The sequence below is a fragment of the Lacerta agilis genome, chromosome 5, assembly GCF_009819535.1.
Source record: "Lacerta agilis isolate rLacAgi1 chromosome 5, rLacAgi1.pri, whole genome shotgun sequence".
Taxonomy (NCBI): domain Eukaryota; kingdom Metazoa; phylum Chordata; class Lepidosauria; order Squamata; family Lacertidae; genus Lacerta; species Lacerta agilis.
In genome coordinates, this window is record NC_046316.1 from 20,848,755 (window position 1) to 20,869,762 (window position 21,008).

A 21,008-nucleotide genomic window follows, 5' to 3' on the forward strand; every position below is an offset into this window, starting at 1 on the left:
GTTGCAAAGTTCCTTTCTTTCTCAAAGCAGTGCCTTAAGGAAACTGGTGTTTGAGAAGCAGAGGGCTGCAAAGAAAGCTGTGGTGATGTGGAGGTAGTTATGTAATTCATTGCATTCTGGCCATTGTTTTTGAATCTTGTGGCCTACAAATTGGACTGGGTGCAATGTATACATTTAGGTCCCTTGTGCAGAAGTGATTATATATCGTAGAGAACATAATTCACAGTTTAACAAAATTGAGTTTCCATTCATCTGCTTTCATTCTTCTTAGTGATACGATGTCTTGGGTTTCTGGCAGGTGATGTGTTCAAGTAAGTAACCTTGAGCTGTCACTACTGTTGTTGTTGTTGTTGTTGCAAAAGTACATTATATACAGAGCATGGAAGGAGAAGTTCTCTTTTGAAAGCAAAAAATGAATGGTTTCTCCTTTATATTCCTTTTTCCTGCTTTGACAGCCATTGTGCCAATAAGCATCCTTGCTTACTCAGAAACTTGTTTCAAAAAGGATAATTGCAAAATGGCATCCATGTTTCCAAGGAACTGGGACTCATGCATGTAATTGCTCAAATTAATGACAGGACTGGGATGGAGTGTTTGCTCTCAGAACAAAGCCATCTTGTTAAAAAATGCTACGTGCAGACAACACACAGCAAATTGCTGAACCAGCCTTTTCTACAGCATGATTGATGACCAAAGTATAGGGCAAAATTCATTGTTTATCAAGCATCATGCCAGCTTTGGCATTCACAAAAGTATTTCCTGTATGAGGGCTGAAAAACAGCTATTTGTTAGTTTCAAAAAGTTATATACTGCTGTGTATTTAAACGCAGAAAGGTTAAAGAATGTTGAAGTAGGGACAGGATATTCAGTGCTGCAAAGATACAAAGTGGAAGACTCAAATTTGTACTCTGAGATCTTCCAGAATCCATTTTCATCCTTGCTGCCACAAGAGGAGCTTGTATGTATATGTACAGGCAATGGCAGTTTTGTGTGGAAGTTGCATTCCTAAGCCCCACATGTGTCAGTGGAGGAGATTAGTTCTCAGTTTAAAGGGGCAGTGCTTGCTTCTGAGGTGTGCACCCCTGGTCTTCTTCTTCTTCTTCTTCTTCTTCTTCTTCTTCTTCTTCTTCTTCTTCTTCTTCTTCTTCTTCTTCTTCTTCTTCTTCTTCTTCTTCTTCTTCTTCTTCTTGCAAATTGGCAAAGTCAGAATGTTTGGATCTTCCAGGAAGGAGTCTTCAGTCTCTGTGGGTATTGGCAAGAAACACTGAGAGCAATTGGTAGAGGAAACAAAATGAAAAAATAAAATAAAAATTCCAGTAGCACCTTAAAGACCAACTAAGTTAGTTCTCGGTATGAGCTTTCGTGTGCAATGCATGCACACTTCTTCAGATACCTGAAGAAATGTGCATCTGAAGAAGTGTGCATGCACACGAAAGCTCATACCGAGAACTAACTTAGTTGGTCTTTAAGGTGCTACTGGAAATTTATTTATTTATTTATTTATTTATTTATTTATTTATTTATTTATTTATTTATTTATTTATTATTTTGTTTTGACTATGGCAGACCAACACAGCTACCTACCTGTAATTGGGAGAGGAGTTACTGTTCCTTGGTGTATTCCATTTAAGTAAGAACCTGCAAGATGGGTTACCTCAATGGCTGCTTCCTAAGATTGTCCAGGAGAAGATGCTCCACACTTTTCAGGGCTTGTGATATTTCAGGATGACTCACTTGATACAGGAGTGTCCAGGTACTGGGTCATGAAATCCCCCAAACTACTGCATAGTGACAGTCAGAGCCTGTTACATACTTAGCATTAAATATTATCAAATCCACTAAATAGTTCAACATATAGCAGGTAAATACTCTGGTTTCTCTTCAGATCGTATAAATCTTTCGCCTTTTACTAAAGATTTCTGTGGAGAGGAACATTTATGGGTTTTCAACTAATTTTTTGAGGCCTTGCTTCGGCAGAAAAAAAAAAAACATATAGCAGGTAATAGATCTTTGAATATTCCATGAAAATTTGAGCATTCAAAGGAAGTCCAGAGAAGATTCAGTCTCAAAATTTGCAGAGGACAATGCTGAGGAGACTTTCTGGGCAACAACTTCTCCAAGACCTTCCAGTTACTGCCTTTCAGAACATAACAATTTCCCTTTCCCCTCTGCTTTTGGTGGCTCCAAGTCTGCACAGCGGCAAAATTGTTGCCTTGGATACCCAGTCACCTTGCATCATTTTTTTTTAATAGAACTGTGTGATCTGTGCCAGTAACTTGAACATCACGACTTTGCATAGATGTAACATTCCCAAGCAAAAGGCAATTGCTTAGGTGACACTCAAAGTGGTGCAGATTCACAAGAATTGCTTAGCAAAACAGCTACTTGGGGGGCGGGGGGGGGGCTGTGCTCCTGTAAGGATTCATTACCGTAATAATTGTGACACAAACTAAGTTGCAGGGAATGTAAACTATTACAGAACGTCCCAGTTCTTTACTGTTTCCCCTGCTTTCTTCTGTAGAGAATAAAAGCAGCCTATTAGTATGGATGTTGCCATTGCCTGATTGAGCTTATAGCGTCTGCTGTGAAAACGGCAAATTCCATGTTTTGGATCATTGAGAAAGAAATCTAAATCAAAGCTGGTTCCAGTATCCTCAAAAAAAGGATTTTGGAAAAGGTACAGAAAAGGGCAACCAAAATGATCGGGGGACTGAAGCAACTCCTCTATAAGGGAAGGCTACAATATTTTTGGCTTTTTAGTTTAGGAAAATAAGGCTGGGAGGACAGGGACAAGACATGGCATGCAGAAAGTGAATAGAGAGAAGCTTTTCTCCCTCTCTCTTAATTATATCAGAGTGGATTATTTTATTCTGTGGAGGATCCCTGAGCAGGCTTCTTAATTTCTGTTAAATCTTGCTTGCAGAATTTACTTTTAATGTGGGGTGTGTGTGTGTGTGTGTGTGTGTGTGTGTGTGTGTTTTATAGTGACAGGTAATTAACAGGCCAGGGACTCAGTCTGGCTCTCTAATGGCTCCCACCTAGCCATCAGCAGAGCATCCAGTTTCAAGGACACCTCTCTTAAGAACCTCAGCAGAAAAGCAACCGGTTCTTTTCACGCCCACAGTCTCCAGTATGAGAGGCAGCAGAAGCTTAGGCAAATGTCTTTTGTGCATCTCAGCTGCTCAAAGCAGAGGGAAATGTTTATTTAACCTTCTCCCTCTTTAGTGTGAATAGCAATGGATGCTTTGGAATGAGCTTCCGAAGGCCAAACTAGACAAGATGGCAGCCAGTCTGTGCAGCTTTTTCCATTACTGGAGCTCAGCTGAGGAAAATTAGCTGCTAAAACCAGAGCCTACTCTTTCCATGTGGTTGGGGCAGGCATGCTGGTCTGCTGCCTTAATGTCTTGTTTGGCACTGAGGTGCCTAAGGGGAGAGCTCATATCCTCATGCTCTGGACTAGTCCTGCCTACCCAGGCTGCCCATTGGGTTCTTCCGGCCAGGAAGAGATATAAAAGGCTTCCGTCTGAGGTGGAGACTTTGCTTGAGCAACAAGGTATTCCTGGCTCTGTTTCCTCAAACCAGATCCTTATCTTGGTCCCTTCTGACCATAGCTGTCAACTTTCCCCCTTTCTTGCGAGGAATCCTATTCGGAATAAGAGAATTTCCCTTTTAAAAAGGGAAAAGTTGACAGCTATGCTTCTGACTCACCTTTGCCTACTGCCCACTTCTCAGCATCAGTTATTATGCACACTGCATGGAGTTTGGAGGGGCAGAGAAGGAGGATAAAAGGGTCCATTGCCTGTCTCAAGGAGCAAAATCAACATGGTTGGTTTTTCTGTTCAACATGTGGCTCATATTAAAAAATCAGTATGTACAACCCACAGTGAAGATGCCCTATCACCCTGATTGCACCCACAGGGTCATTAAAAAATATATCATCAAATACAGTGACTGAATCCAGGGACCATGCAGTTTCATTGCTGTAGTTTCTGGGCATTGCCGGTATATTAAATTACTGGGCTTTGAAAGTCAGGATCCACATTGTGACATAAAAGGTTGAGCCACTGGCTCAGCTGCTTTCACTTTCATGAAAAATGATGACAAGGAAACCCCAGCTAGACACACATGGTGACAGCTCCAAAAGCAATATATTAGTGAGTGTTATTGATAACTGCATGCCGGAGCATCTAAGCGTCCAGTGCTGAGTTAATCGTGATTGAAATGACGGGAAAATAATAAACTCCGCGGAATGATATACTGCATTTTCTGCAAATGGTTGCATTTCAAGTGCTTCTTCCCATTGGTTGTCATCAAGCAATTAAGATCGCATATTCTCCAGAGGCACCAAGGCTCTGTATTTCCTGGTGCTATTTTCTGATGAAGCCTTGGATATGGCCCTACTTCATTTGACTTGTTTTCCCAAGTGACATCAGGAGTCGTCCCCCCCCCCCACTTCTTTTTCAAAGCCTTTCTAGCTATGTACACACTATACCTTTAAAGAACATTCACAACACATTTTCCCCCATCAAATAATTATGGGCACTGTAGTTTATTAAGGGTTGTTGGGAGCCGTAACTCTGTGAGGGTAAAACTACAGTGCCCAGAATTCTCGGTGTGTGTGTTTGCTTCAAATGTGCTTTAAAGGTATAATAGTCTCATTCAGTTCTTGGCTAGGGATGGAAGGAATAAACCTCTCTCCCCAGGGAAAACCTCCCTTTCCAGTGCCTATGATTAAATAGAGAAAAAAGCACAGATATAGTTGCACACTACACACTTAGCATAATATGCAAGAAAGGGATTCTTTTTCTTTAAAGAGCATTCTCTTGCGGCTGCTTAAAGGAGGATATTGACTGTATTGAATAAAAGCTGATCAAAGCGAAGAGTTTGGAAATGCTAGGGTGGCGGCGGGGTGTTCACGAAAACTGCGTAGCATCTTTGTTTGATATTCTCATGAATTAACAATTAGACTGGAGGGCAGAGCTGTGTAGTGATCAGAGTGGGCGGAGGTCTTTCTGTAAAGCCAGCCCTCGAGTGTAATGTTATATCAGGAGGCAGAAACGGCAGAAGGAATTTCGTTACCTAATTTTGCGGAGGATTCAAAGAGGACATGAATACTAAACTCCAGTAGTAACCACAGTTACTTCCTCTTTCTGGAGTTTCCTTTCATCTTTACAGGCTGAACCTTAATGCGGTCAATTCGTGTCTCCCTTCTTCTTCTGCATCTTTCTTCTCTGCATAAATGCAGCCCTGTAGGCCTCCCTGTCTAGCTATCAGGGTACTGCCCTAACCATGCCTCTTTCTCAGGGGGCAACAGCTGTCATTGGCCCTGATCCAAACCCTCTTCAAGTGCTTTTCTGTGGCTGGAATAAGCCATGAAACTGTGATAGAGAGGTGTGTGCATGAGAACATAAGAAGAGCTCTGCTGGATCAGGCCAGTGACCCATCTAATCCAGCATCCTGTTCTCATAGCGGCCGACCAGATGCCAGGATTTGAGCACAACAGCACTCTCTCCTCCTGTGGTTTCTAGCAACCGGTATTCAGAAGGATACAGCCTCTGACTATGGAGGCAGAACACAGTCGTCCTGGTTAGTAGTCATTGAAAGACTTGCCTCCCTTGGATTTGTCTAATCTTCTTTTAAAGTCGTCCAAGCTGGTGGCCATCACAGACACTCCCAAGTGTCCCTATTTTCTAGGGACAGTCCCCAATTTACAGAAGCCATCCCAATTTTTGATTTGATCCTGGAATGTCCCGCTTTTCCTTAGGACGTCCCTATTTTCATCAGAGAAAAGTTGGAGGGCATGGAGTTATGCAGCCCCGAGCCAAGAAGATAAGTAACTCTACAACCTTTAGAAGACACTTGAAGGCAGCCCTGCATAGGGAAGTTTTTTTAATGTTTTATGTTTTTATATATGTTGGGACTCAGCTACATTAGCCATGTTACAACACTATAATTGTGGTACAAACATGCAAAACCAGATGGTGGTGTAGAGCACTTTGTTTATGTGGTTTTACATACAGTGTTTTTTCTTCTGTTGCAATGATTTAATTTATGACTTATAGTGTTTTTCCCCCTGTGTGTAGATCCAGCCTTAGAAGCTGCCCAGTGTGGTGGGAGCAACCCAGCCAGATGGGTGGAGTATAAATAATAAAATTTTTGTTATTATTATGATGGAATAGGACGTCCCTATTTTCATCACAGAAATGTTGGAGGGTATGCCACCAATGCCTCCTGTGGAAGTGAGTTCCTTCATATGTTGCAAAAGGAAGCGCTTTTTTTTATCTGTCCTGAATCTTCCAACATTCAACTGCATTGGCTGACTATGAGTTCTAATGTTATGAGAGAGGGGGCCAAACTTTCCTCTCTCCACTCTCTTTATGCTGTGCATCGGGAGGAACACACGTGGCGTTGCGGCCTAAACCACTGAGCCTCTTGAGCTTGCCGATCAGGTTGGCGGTTCGAATTCTCAGGACGGGGTGAGCTCCCGTTGCTCTGTCCTAGCTTCTGGCAACCTTGCAGTTCGAAAGCACACCAGTGCAAGTAGATAAATAGGTACTTCTACGGCAGGAAGGTAAATGGCATTTCCACGCGCTCTGGTTCCCATCACAGTGTCCCGTTGTACCAGAAGTGGTTTAGTCATGATCCAGAAAGCAGTCTGTGGACTAACGCTGGCTCCCTCGGCCTGAAAGTGAGATGAGTGCTGCACCCCATAGTCGCCTTTGACTGGACTGAACTGTCCAGGGGTCCTTTACCCCCCCTTTTTTTAATGCTGTGCATCATTTTATGCACTTCTATCATGTTGTTTCTTAGTTGCCTTTTTTCTAACCTAAAAAGTCTCAAATGGTGCAACCTTTCCCAAAAGGGGAGTTGCTCCATCCCCTTCAATCAGTTTGCATAGAAATTTTTGACTATGCAAAGATGGAATGTAGCCTACTGCACAAAGGTAAGAGTCACATGTTATGCTCCTCTCATTTCTTCTTCTTCTGGCCATGTCCTCTTTTGACTCTGGTCTCACCCACCACTGGCACGTGGTCCTTGGAAGGCTGACTCCAGAAGGGCATGTGACCCATGGACTGTTCCTCATCCTTGGTCTAAAGCAGTGCTCTCCAAACTCAGATCTCCAGCTTTTTGGACTACAACTCCCACCATCCCTAGCTAGTGGGACTTGTGGGCAGAGATAATGGGAAATGTAGTCCAAAACAGCTGACGACCCAAGTTTGGGAAACCCTGGTCTAAGCCTTAAAGGTAAAGGGACCCCTGACCATTAGGTCCAGTCATGTCCGACTCTGGGGTTGCGGCATTCATCTCACGTTACTGGCCAAGGGAGCCGGCGTACAGCTTCCGGGTCATGTGGCCAGCATGACAAAGCCACTTCTGGCGAACCAGAGCAGCGCACAGAAACGCTGTTTACCTTTACCTATTTATCTACTTGCACTTTGACGTGCTTTCGAACTGCTAGGTGGGCAGGAGCAGGGATCGAGCAACGGGAGTTCACCCTGTCGGGGGGATTCGAACCGCCGACCTTCTGATCAGCAAGACCTAGGCTCTGTGGTTTAACCCACAGCGCCACCTGCGTCCCATGCTCTAAGCCTTACCTGGGGTCAAATGATACACAAATGTCACTTGTAGTCACCTGACAGTCCTCTTTTAAAGAGGTTTGGTGAGGTCATGAGAAGCAGTGGGTTGGGGGAAAGGTTTAAGCATCCATTGCCCATGTGTTGCTTCCAGGAGTGTACCAAGGGGTTGGTTAGACTGGCACCTGCCAAGGATGTAGGCCAAGGATGTTTGTGTGTGTGTGTGTGTGTGTGTGTGTGCGTGTGTGTGCACGTGCATGCATATGCAAAAATCATGTTTTTTTCACTCTGGCTCACAGTGACTAGGAGCCTGCCCACCTGTCTGTGCACTCCCTGTGCCGCTGGGTGAGGTGCGCAGGCTCCTCTGGGTGCTGAGGCAGAAGGGAAAGCAGCAAGAGGAGGGAGGGAGGAAAGCAGGCATGTACAGACAACAGAGGAAGAAGAAGAGGAGGGGAGCAGCAGCAGCAGCAGAGCAGACGCAACCCCAATGGCCATGGAGGAAGTCACTGGCTCAGTGCAAAATACTTTTTGAATTTCTGGTCCGTGGTGTCTCCTGGATTCAGAGGCACCAATACAGCTCCTTGCCAAGGGTGCAAAGGAGCCGAGACACGCCTCTGGTTGCTTCTCTGCTCCCAGTCGTGCCATTCCAAATGGGCCTTTTCAGTGAAGGGAGAGTTGCTTCTGCAACTCGCGTTGTCGTGCAACATGTGTGGTCCTTTGTTCCTGCTTCTTGCCATTCTCATGCCCGAGGGATTTGTTTTATTTATTTATATGCAAATTTATAACCCCCCCCCCCACTTTCATAACAATCTAGCAACACAGAAAGGGGTGGCCATATGTCATACGCAAGTACTAATCTCTCTGCACTCAAATGTTCTCTCTTTTATTTATGTAGTTATTTGGTGCATTTATTACCGGCCCTTCGCCAGAAGGTCCCAGGGCGTGTTTTACAATAATAAAACAATACAGGGCAGCACTTACATGGCCAGAAACTGCTAGAATCACTTTATCATAACTGGTATAAAATCACTAACTGCAAGGTGAAGCAACCAATTGCACATTCCTCAAACCTTGTGGGGGGGGGGAGGTATACCTTAGCATGCTATACTACCCTGAACATACCCGATCTAGTCTGATCTTGGAAACTAAGCAGGGTCAGGCCCGGTTAGTACTTGGATGGGAACCATGCTTTTGCATTTATGACAGTGAAATAAAGCTCTCCTATGCTCCTTGATATGCCAGGCAGAATCCAGGCCTTTGCTGTAGCCCAGAAGATGGTTTTGCTGTGAATTCTAGACTTCTGTAGGCTTTTTTTTGGGGGGGGGGGGCTGGGGCTGGGGATAAGTCACTATCCAAATAAATTTTGCATCGACCTTACATGCATACATACCCTCCAACATTTCTCCGATGAAAATAGGGTCCCATTCCATAATAGTAATTTTGCTATTTATACCCACCATATCTTACTGGGTTGCCCCAGCCACTCTGGGCGGCTTCCAACATATACTGTATAAAAAGCATTAAACATTAAAAAAACCTTCCCTATCCTGTACAGGATTGCCTTCATACGGCTCGGGGGGTCGGATAACTCCATACCCTCCAACATTTCTCCAATGAAAATAAGGATGTCCTAAGGAAAAGCGGGACATTCCGGGATCAAATCAGAAACCAGAATAGCTTCTGTAAATCAGGGATGTCACTGGAAAACAGGGACGCTTGTAGGGTCTGTGCATGGGGTTTTGTGACATCCAGAGCTCTCCACATCGAATGCATCATAGGCCTAGATCACGTGCATCAGTCAAAGTGAACATGCATCTAGTTGTTGTTTTTTTAAAGGCATTCTCACCTGAAGATTTAAAACTGCATACCAACTTTGCAGAATAGTCTAAAACCTTTAAGAAAATAAAAGCAGCTAGAGGCGAAGAGGCACGCAGAGGCCCAAGAAACATATGTGGACGCAGGGGTGCTTTATTTGCCATGATTTGGGCCTTCTAGGAAACTCACCCAACCAACTTGTTGCAGCTGGGTGTGTGCAAATAAGCTGACTTGAGTGCTGAATGGGACACAGCTGTGACCGGGCCTGAGACACAGCTCCATTAACCTTGCTGCCTTCTCATGAAAACAAACCTAGAGAGGGAGGGACCAGGCTGGTACCAGCAGTTTCTCAATGCTCTCTTCATTGTGAGATTTTTTTTGGAGAGGATTGGTGAGTATGTTTGGGTCCGGGGAGAGAGCCAGGGTTCATGGGTGGAGTCAGGGTTGAGAGGTATTGCTTGGGGAGGAAGCAGAAGGAAGTGCAATGAGTCTTTGATAGTTGTCCATTTTTTGCAACATTCGGTGTTACAAAGGTTTTGATATATTAAGCCGGTATGGAAATGGTCTAAATAAGCATAAAGTCTATTACCATTTTTTTTTTAAATTATACAGTCTTTTGTTTTCAGGAGTGAATGAGAGGTGTATGTTTTGTGGCTTGCAGTTAAGATAATGTAAGAAGCAGCCCAAAGAGACACCAGAAAATTGCTTCCCTTGTTGCAGGTTGAAGTAAGCCTGCTTTACAAACAAGAAGGGAAGGGAAGGGAAAATGACAAGCAAAAATTTATGGAGGCTTTTGCCTTGCTTATCGAGAAAAAACAATGATTTTTGCAAACAGGGGATGGCACTGTTGTACTGCTGCTTTCTCAGCCCACTGTTTTAAAATGCCTGTTTACAGAAAAGCTTCATATCTACTAGGAAGAAAATAGACAAGCCACTTTTATTACTGGTTCTTTTTGGTTTGTTTTTGTTTTTGTTTTAAATTGTTTTGTGTAAAATATATTACAACCCCTTCCAGGATACTAGTGAGATTGTGTTTTGATAAGCATCCTAACGGAAAACCTTGGTGTGCCCTATGAAGGGATTTTGGACTTGCATTTCTAACCCTCTTAAATTCAAAGTTGAATTGTCACATCTTAAATGGCCATTTAAGAATGATTCCTGTTTGTGTTATGGGCTAATCACAGAAAGAAATAAGTGGTGTATTGTTGATATTCTTGGATGTTTGTGAACCATAGCATCTATTTTTTTTGTTGATGGGGTGGGGAATGGCTGTTGCTGTGAAACCAACAAGAGTATTTTGTCATGTTATCTATGCATGGAAACACAGGGTGAATTGTGATTGCTTCATTGCTGCAAATAGACAAGATAGAAGCATTGGTTAGAAGCGGAACGTAGTATTGCCGAGGGCAAAATGGGAGGCGGGCTTATGGAGCAACACCCCCCTTCTCCCCTCCTCCTCTTCCTCCTCTGTGCCATTTTGTCTCCTCCCTCACCTCACAATCCTAGCCAATGAAGGTTCATGTCATGAACAAGGTGATGATATGCTTCCACAGAGCCAATTGGAACCGGTGATGTACAGTCATTGCTGAGGGAAAGCATTGTTCTCACAGGCTGAAGGAGAAATGTGTGTTCCCGGGTTGCCTAGGCAGCAGCACAACATGGGAAGTTGGTCACCGTTGCTCAGTTGTCTGGAACTTGCCAGGGTGCTTCCCTGTCCTCTGGGGATGTGATTCAGTTTCTCAGTCCACCACGGAAAGATTGAAAAGCATGGCAATTTTCCTTAGGTTGCTGCAGCACAAGAATATGGGGGGAAACTGTCCAATCCCTGGGGCAGGGGGTAGGGAACTTCAACCACAAGGGGTAAATGCAGTCCTCCAGGCCTTTCTGTCTGGCTCTTGGGGTCTCTCAGGCCATTCCCGTCCCTCTGCCATTCCCCTTCCCAAGTCCTGCTCTGTCCCCTTCTTGACTGCTGCTTTTTGCTGGCTGGGATGTGTTCTCAAACTATGATAATGCCTCTTAACTTGCCTGGAGGGAGCGAGGAGCACGTAGAGAACTCTGAACTGTGCATGGCTTGAATGCACAAAGGCTCCTCCCATTTTTTGCCTCTGGCCACACCCCACTACTGGTGTGTGGGCCCCTGGATAACCATGGGGTGTGTGTGGTCCTTTGTTGCAGGAGATTCCTCCTCCCTTGGCCCAAGGGATGCTGCCATGTCTTTTGGCACAGTGGTGCAAGACTGCAGCACATCACCAGAAGATAAGGCAGCATGTTTGTGTTACCTAGGTAACTGAGGGAGTTGCTTTCATCCCTCTTTCCCTAGGCAGTGGGCAAACATAATCATTAGACGACCCTCCTGGAATATTGACAAAGCAAGAGTGTTGTTTTTCCTTCCAAATGCGCAGCTTCTGAAGAAGGACACAGTGTTAAGGGGTCTGCTCCAGACTGTCCCAAACTGCAGTGACAGGGGAGCTGCTGACAAGTATTCCTATAGCTGTCAGGGGTTGTAGTGGGTATTTATATTATGATGGATGGTATGAAGTGGTATAGACTGTGTGCATCCAACCTGTGGCAAGGGTGAAATAATGGCCACAGGCAGATGGATTTGCAGCACTCCAAAGTAAGAGGAAAAGGGGAAGGGAAGGAATCTTAGCCTAGAGTCAAGACCATGGGTAGGCAAACTAAGGCCCGGGGCCAGATCTGGCCCAATCGCCTTCTAAATCCGGCCCATGGATGGACCGGGAACCAGTGTGTTTTTACATAAGTAGAATGTGTCCTTTTATTTAAAATGCATCTCTGGGTTATTTATGGGGCATAGGAATTCGTTCATGTTTTTTCTCTCCAAAATATAGTCCGGCCCCCCACTAGGTCTGAGGGACAGTGGACCGGCCCCCTGCTGAAAAAGTTTGCTGACCCCTGGTCAAGACTATTGCTTGTTTCCCTAAAGGACAGTGCTGCTTGCTCCCCAGCACAGTAAGGACAAAGGTAAACCAAAACCAAAACACCTCATCAAGGCATCAGAGGGGATGAGGTTGCACTCAGTTGATTGAACATGAGACTCTTATTCTTGGGGTCGGGGGTTTGAGCCCCATGTTGGGCAAAATATTTATGCATTGCAGGGCGTTGGATTAGATGACCCTTGTAGTCACTTTCAGCTCTACAATTCTGTGATTCTATGTGCTGTAGTGCAGACAGGAGCAGCTCTAGATTCCACCTAAACATTAGGAAGAACTTCCTGACAGTGAGAGCTGTTTGGCAGTGGAATTTGCTACCAAGGAGTGTGGTGGAGTCTCCTTCTTTGGAGGTCTTTAAGCGGAGGCTTGACAGCCATCTGTCAGGAATGCTTTGATGGTGTTTCCTGCTTGGCAGGGGGTTGGACTGGATGGCCCTTGTGGTCTCTTCCAACTCTATGATTCTATGATTGGTGGTCCATTTGCCAAACATGTTGGGCCATCCCTGCATGAATCTTGAGTCTGGCTGGTGACTCCTTCTTTGAGTAGCCATATGGCAGGGGTCCTCTGTGGCCCAAAGAGGTTAGCATCTATAGCTCAGGGAAAGCCCCGAGACAACAGTGATAAGCTGCTTCCATGTCCCAAGCTGACAGTTTCATGGTTGTCCAGGTGACGAGGATAATGTATTTTCTAATAGGGGCAGCCGTCTTTTCCCTACCCCAAGAATACTCTTAGGAATGATGCTATCTCATGATGACGGTCACTCCCGTCAGGACCCAAGAATGCTGCTAGGCTGCTGAAGACAGACAAGCTGCTGCTTGAAGGGGTGGCAAAAGCTGTGTGTGGTGAGATAGAAAGACAAAGAAGTACAGAAAGAACCCTCAGCCACTATGTCTTTTAATATTAGACCTGCCTTCAAATAAATTCCTCAAAGTTCCTGAATATTGAATTCAGGTTTAGTTAGGAATTAGGCTGCAACCACTGGTTGCTATCTACCATATTGGCCTGAATATAAGCCTCACTTTCCCCCCAAATTCTGACCATGAAAAGTTAATGGGCGGCTTATATCTGCGACCTTACGGTATGCAGGCAGGAGCATGGGGCAAACAGTGCCAGGAGACTGGCAAAGCGGTGCCCACCCTGTGCGTAGTCCCCCGTCCTCTCCCCCAAGGCCGGGAAGGGAGAGAGTGAGGAAGGGGAAGGGCTACTGGCAATGCAGCATGGTTCCCCACCCCAGTATGCAGCCAAGAGCAGCGAGGAATGGAACGACATATTCAGATTTTTTTTCCTTTTTATTTACCCCCCCTCCAATTTTAAAGGTGCGGCTTATATTCGGGTGTGGCTTATATTTGGGCCAATACAGTATATTTACTTGACAGTTTGAAATGATTTCAATGGAACTTAAATGGACAGCTAAAAGAAAGGGAGTGGTGGGATGTAACAGGGCCTTTTCTGTGGTGGTGCTCCATCTCTGGAATGATTTTTGAGGTGTGTATTGTGCTAACTTTTATTAAGATGCACCTCATTGCTCACGTCTTTAGTAGGGATTGGGGGTTATAAGGAGTCGTTCAATGGATACTGAATATTGCCTGTTCTGAAAGTGTGTTGATGTTGATTACTTATTTTGACGTTGGTTGTTTATTGTATGTGCTTTTGGTTTTATTGCTATTAATGTGTTTTAAGATGTTGTACTCCCACCCTGAAACCTTGGGGTAAAGGTACAGTATAGAAATATCACCAACAACTAGGCAAGACTGCAGTGCTATGTGCACTTGCCTTTGAGTTAATCCCATTGAATGCAGTGTTACTTCTGAGTAAATGCTGATAGGGTTGCACTGAAATTGCTTCAATTGGTCCATTTTAGTGGTCCCTTGTGATGGAAACTTTTATGAAGGTAAGTTCTTAGCATCTCGTGGAGGATTCTTTTAGAACAAGTGGTGATGAATGCCCCTGTCTGACGCTAATCTAGTCTGTGTGCCATTTATGCATTCAGCACTATTGAAATTGGGCTGAGAGTCAAAACATTGATGACCTACCGAGCACTGAAATGAGACTGATGATGCTCAAAGTGGTGAAATGTTTATTTCCATACTTGGCTGATGATGCACTATTTATTTTAAGGCTGTTGAACTGTGTAATAGTTACACCGTTTATGAAAGGCAGTTATCAACCACCCTTGCTGTTTATCTTACATTTATAACTCCAGCTAAGCTGTAGCCAAGGCCCTAGAATTGCTTATCACTGAACTGAGGCCCTGTCCAAACTCAGAGAGTACTTGAATCTCATCTTTCTGGTCCACACCTGTCTCTAATTACGTCTTTCGGATACCCGAACCCATCTGACTAGGATGAGAATTTGCATCCATTCAGAACTATTTAGAGTACAAGGTATGATGAAGAGGTCAGAGGCTGTGTATATGTTTAGCCCCCGTAGGATTTGCTCACTATTTTGGGCTAGGTGGGATTTTGTCACGTTTATTTCAAAGCTCAGGAAAACAGCAGAACAAAACAAACAATGTGAGACGTTGAATGTAGTTCCATACATTGAAAGCTGAAATTTTATCAAACCCCCCTGAAGTCTCATTTACTTCAGTGTATGCTTGGTTCCTGTTTAACTCATAATGCTGCAACTTCCATCCATTTTTTTGTTTTTTCTAGTTTTAAAAAGAGTGCAACCACGTATTAAAGCTACCATCTAGTTAAAATTGGAATGCTTCTTTGTGCATTGGATCTCCTTGTGTGCCCAGGCGCAGTCCCCTCCTCGCCCGGGAGCCAGACCTCAAGGGCAAAGGAGTAGACATAACAATGTATTTTGGGATCAAAATGGCCACAACTTTATTAAATTTCAGATGTAGGAAACCTTGGCATAGGCATTGGGTGTGTATCCCTCTCAGCCCCCAGATTTGGGGGGGGGGTCTGAGGCATGGCAGGTTCAAACGGGAATATGGGACCACTGCAAAATGTGCATTTACACAGCTGGTCCCCTCCCACAGTGCCGGGGGTGTGTGTTCTATGGCTCACTTGCCATGCGCTTGTGGACAGATACTTTCCTTAAGACCCCTCTAATGGGGTACCCTGCTATTGCTGCCATGGAAGGGATGAGTAATCACCCCTTCTTCAGTTGTTAGACTACAGGATTCCATTCAAGGCCTAAAACCGACAATTGCTATGGGGAAGGCAAAATTCTTTTCAGGCTCTGGAAAGCATCAACCATCATATGACCATAGCAACACCCATGAACCTTGAAAGGAGAAAGGTTAGCCTGTAAGAGAAAAAATGGGTTAGAGGGTGGGCTCAGGGGGGGGGGTGTGGCACTCTGGGGCCGACTGCGCTGCTGATGGCAGCTCTGGCCCTCTTTTGTGCTTCAGGGGTGGACCAGAGTGACGCCTGCCCTAAACTGGTCAGCTCCAGCTGCCCAGGCCACCACAGATAGGCTGAAATTTTGAATCTGGGTTTGGTGGTAACCCAGCAGCCTCCATGACAGCCAGGAGAGCAGAGCAAAGGCTGGCAGGACAGCATAGCTTTGGGAGGATGGGGAAGCCGTGTGCAGGGCCGCAAATTTTGCCCACCACTGGACTGGCCATTCTGTGGTGCTATCTTGAATTAATGCAAGTGCATGTCAACCAGCATCACTGCCTTTCCCCACCTATATGTTGCCCAATGAGAAGCAAATGCAGTATTGGCATCATGCTGCAGCAAATGTGTTGGGTTGCCTTGATAAAGTGTTCAGCACCCTGGAGAGTGCATGCGATGCAATGAAGGTTCAAGTATGAGAGTCCTTAAAGGGGAACAATGTCCCGCCTTTGCAAATCAATGCGCAAAATAATTAGTGATGCATAAGCTTCTCCCTGGGCTGATTCAGAAGTAATTCTAATTAGTCTGACTTTTATTGCATTCTGTGTTGCATTAAAATATTTAAATATATATAAAGAAATAATTATAGTGTGCTGTATTTCACATAAGTTAGGCTATTATCCAAACTAGGCCCAAATCCCTCTTCCAGTGCTCAGAGGCCTCTAGGCCTGGTACAGTGTGCCCTGCAAATATTGAAACATCAAAGGCCCCCTGCAAGATAATGACATCACAGGAATGCACCAGGGCCTAGAAGTCTCACACCCTGTTTCAACATTTCTTGACAATAAACCAATTGTCTATAATAAATAAGCTGAAATAAGGAGGCTTCATTCTGGAGACACTTATGAATCCACACTTCCTCCAAGTCATATTGCATTTTTCATGCTTAATAAGAATTCTAAATTCTCTTTCCTGCCAAAGTGGAAAGAATTCTAGTCCCCACCCATTCCGGCTGGATACCCATTCTTCAGAAATTAATGGCATGATACTTGGCCTTCCTTAATGTTGTTTTCCTCTCTAACTCAAGCTGGAGTAGGTTGATAGATATTTCAGAGAATTGGAGGTGATATGGCCGAGTCATAACTGCTTATGGTGAGCACACTCAACTAATTCTTCTATACTGTCCATAGGTTTTTGTGTGCTTCTGAAATCTGCCAGATCTGTTTTTACAAGAAATGCTGTTGGGACACAATGGTAGGAGCACGCTAGGAGCAATGATGCCTGTCTATAGTGCATGATGTCCCAACTCTCTTAAAAGTAATTGTCTGTTTCCAGCTTTTATATATAGCTGCTGCCACCTTTGTGGACAGGGTCCTGTGACTTTGAGTGACATGGCTACTAACCCTGATGACTATGTTCTACCTGCACTGTCAGAGACAGTATGTTTCTGAGTACTGGTCACTGGAAACCTCAGGAAGGGTGAGTGCCGTTGTGCTCAGGTTCTCCTTGTGAGAACAGGACGCTGGACTAGATGGGCCACTGACCTGATCCTGCAGACTGTTTTTACATTTTTACAGAGATTCAAAGATTTTTACGGTGATGCAGTAGGAGCACTTTCTGGCATGAAAATCATCAAAGAAAATACCAATAGGTCTTTTAAAAATCACTACCAGTAGGTCTATTTAAATCCATGTAGCAGATTCTAAATGAACCCCATCAAATAATTTAAGACATCTCCAGATCTTCTTAAATGTCTGCCGAATAGAACTGTTGAATGATAATTCTCCACAGCCAAGGATAAATGAAACAAAACATAGAACTGTGAAGTATTTCCTAATAATATTGCGTTTGGTTTAATTGAAAACCAAGCAAACATTCCAACTGTGCTACTGAAGCATTCAGCATTAGCTTATGTGCTTTAATTTGACAAGCGATATGGGAGTAAACAAATAAAATTAATAAGGTTAAACAGAATCAGGGCTACATTCTTTCCAAGATAGAAGAAAATAGTTGCTAGAGCAGTTTGTTTCCACGGTAAAAGGGATGCAATAATGCTCACCATTTGATGTAGTACGTTTCAAATGTTCAAAGCCCTTCAGATTAATTCAGCAATCCTTGCAAGAGTGGCCAATATTATTATGCCCACACTGCAGATGGGAGGCAAAGGCTATTTATTTATTAGTTAATTTTTTTATCACGACCTTCCTCTCAAGAGCTCAGGGTAGTCATTTGGCCCCATTTCTTACTACCACAGCTATCCTGTGAGGTAGGCCAGGCTGATAATAGTGGCTACCTTTTGAGTTTTATGCTTCAGTGGAGAGTTGAACCTAGTTCTCCCTGGTCCTAGTCCAGCATTCTAACCACTATGTCACCATAAGGTGGTCTTAGAGTAGTGTGACTGGTTAGGTCTCATTCGATGCTGTGCTGCAGGGGTTGCCACAACACTGCTGTAGAATGGAGTGAGGGGGGGATACTGAATTACAGTGTCACACAGAGCTCTGCTGAAATTTGAGAGTCCAAAGACTACCACTGACACCGCACTGTGGACTCAGCTTTGTTGTTGTTGTTGTTGTTCAGTCGTTCAGTCGTGTCCGACTCTTCGTGACCCCATGGACCAGAGCACGCCAGGCATGCCTATCCTTCACTGCCTTCACTGTGGACTCAGCATACAGTTGCAAATAAAATGTTTTAAGTGTGTGGTAAAGTGCATTATACAAATGTGACACTAGATGGCGATAGTGAGCTATGGAAAATTCAATATGTTTTTCAAAACTTTTTTTTTAAAAAAAACATTTTCACAGCATTTTTTTATATGTGTCTAGATTCCACCTTGTCTCTGAATAGCGGTTTGACCAAGGCCACCTATTTGGGTCATAACTGAGGGGAAATTTGTATCAAGGAGTTACGAGCTCACATACTTTGCCACTACAGTGTGCCAACTCGCAATATGGTTACACAGCTCTTTGTTGGAAAATCTGTTATCCAGGCACCGGGTAGGTAATGCCTTGTCTGACGATATCAAGGAGGCTTAACAACTGAAGGACATTGTCCTCTTTCCGTGCTCCTCCCGATGGAAACATGCAGATGGGGCCAATATACCCCAGCTTTAAGTAGTTTACATACTGTCTTCTCTTGTATATTGTTTACTACAAACCTCGATGAGTAAGCTCTTTAGCGATGAAACATTTGATTACTGGAATGATGTCCAAGCACTGAACCACAGGTATATTACAAGTGGACTCTTTATTGCTGCGTTGCAATTGTTCAAGATAAAATCTATTTTGGAAAGAAACTACTTTTCCCATTTTTATGGACGTTTATTGTTTGTTTACAGATAGTTGCTTTGATGCTATTATCTTGTGTCGATTGCAATGGGAAGGAGTGGTGGGGAGCAAAAGTGAGTGGAGCAATGGAAATAGAGTTTACTTTTGTACAGTCGACTAGTCCCTACAGACGCTCACACTCCTCTCCATCCTCCATCTTAGCAAGCAAGAGCTACGATCAGAACTCAAGGACACATTCCAGCCTGACAAAAGCATTCCAGAAAGGTGTGAAGCAAGGCTGGTGAAGGATATGGCCTGGAGTTAGAAGACATCGCTGTGTTTACATACCCATCCACTGTCCCACTTTGAGTGGGCCATCCTGGAATTACAGAACCCACCCCAGCTTCTGATTGGGTCCCTGGATGTCTTGTTTTGGCTCCCGCAAGAGTGTGGCTCTGAAAGATGCCTGGTTTTTTGGGAGGGGGGGCATGCTATTGCACAAGTCTTGTGACTCGTGCAGGAGTGTGGCCCCAAAAAGAAGTGCATCTCGATTTCCCTCTGCGGAAAGTGTCTGTGTGTACGACCTGGGGGAGAGTCCTGGGGCATAAACAGAGAGTCCTGGAACGTTGCATTTGGCCCCTGAGCTGGAGGTTCCCCATTCCTGGCGTACATTTATTTAATCAGCTGCAGAATTTGTAGACCACTTAACACACACAAACAAATCTGTAAGTACTTTACATTAAATAGTAAGCGGCTTACATAAAATTCAGATGTAAACACCAATAAGTTCAATAGGTAAGGTGTTTGTAGGATTGTAGCCTAAATGACATTGATCTAGGTTCTGTTCAGATGATATTTTGTGCTATAAATCTGCGCAGGCCTCTTGATGCGTAATGATTCCAACATCCATAGCCAAATAATTGTTGCACGTGGGGAGCATTCTCGTTAGAGGGCTACAACTCCAATGATCAAAAATCCCATATGCTGAAAAGAGACCAACAGATGGCGTTTGATAAACCCCATGCTTCCTTGTCCTACAAACGGAGATTACCAAGTGCATAATGACCACATTGAAGGAATAATATTCATTCCTCAATAGTTATATATATTACGCATAAGTAGACAACAAATACCTTTCTGCCTCTCACTGTTTATGCAGTTTTGTGGCACACAAAGTATTATTAAAGGGCATTGTGAAGTGGAACACTTAAATGTGGGCATCTGTCATACAAATGGATCCCACTTATTTTGCCGTCTGCTGATTACGGTTCCTAACTCTATGAAGTTTGCTTGGCACTGCGATGGTATTTTCTGTTGAAGAAAGGATTTCACGCAGTTTAGAAGGCATTCTCTCCTTTTGTCACAGGGAAGGCAGCAACTGGCAATTAAGTTCAAGATACATTTCAGTAAAAAATAAGTTGCTGCTTTTGAAGTGTCGAGTAAGTAGAGTTTTCATGTGGTTTGTGCAGCAAAACTTATGAAAATCTACTAGAATGTAATGAAAATGAAGAAAAGAGTGTTCCAAGGAGAGATGGAATTAATTTGCTCCCTTAAATTTCCCTCTGCTAATGTGATATTTTCTGAATATTGGAGGAGTGATTAGTTAAACCTTCAATTCATCTCAATTTTATAAATGTTTGAAATGACCGTATTTTATAACTAACATGGTCTAATCATTGACATGTAACTGCATATTTGAACATCGTTCTCTATATTCAAGAGCTGATAATAGTTGACATTTGATAGCTAATATTTGGCAGTGTTTAGTGGATGACATGCAATGGTATTTAGTATTTGACAGCTTATGAGATTTCATATCTGATACTTGCCCAAACCGAAACAATCAAGGGAAGGCTACAACAGCTAAAGTGGTCCAATTTCTCATTTTGGTCAAATTTATAGATTTCTTTTTATTTTAATCACATTTGAAATTTGATATTATGGTGACACCTTGGTGAATTTCAAATACTTTTCTCCAGGTCTTCTGAATATCGCTATGATGCTTCCTAGAAACAATTCCTTTAAACATTACTCATTGTCCAGTACTTGGTTGAAATGCACTTTCTGAAACCAGATAAAACCTTTCCAGCCTTTTTTCAGGATCAAAATCTTTCA

At 43.7% G+C, this 21,008-nt stretch overlaps 1 non-coding gene across 1 annotated transcript; it reads left to right on the forward strand.

Moving 5' to 3' along the window:
• Positions 1-1,865: 1,865 nt before the first annotated feature.
• Positions 1,866-1,981, forward strand: LOC117047702. The gene has a single exon (XR_004426752.1). It is a non-coding gene; the product is annotated as a U5 spliceosomal RNA (small nuclear RNA).
• Positions 1,982-21,008: the final 19,027 nt, after the last annotated feature.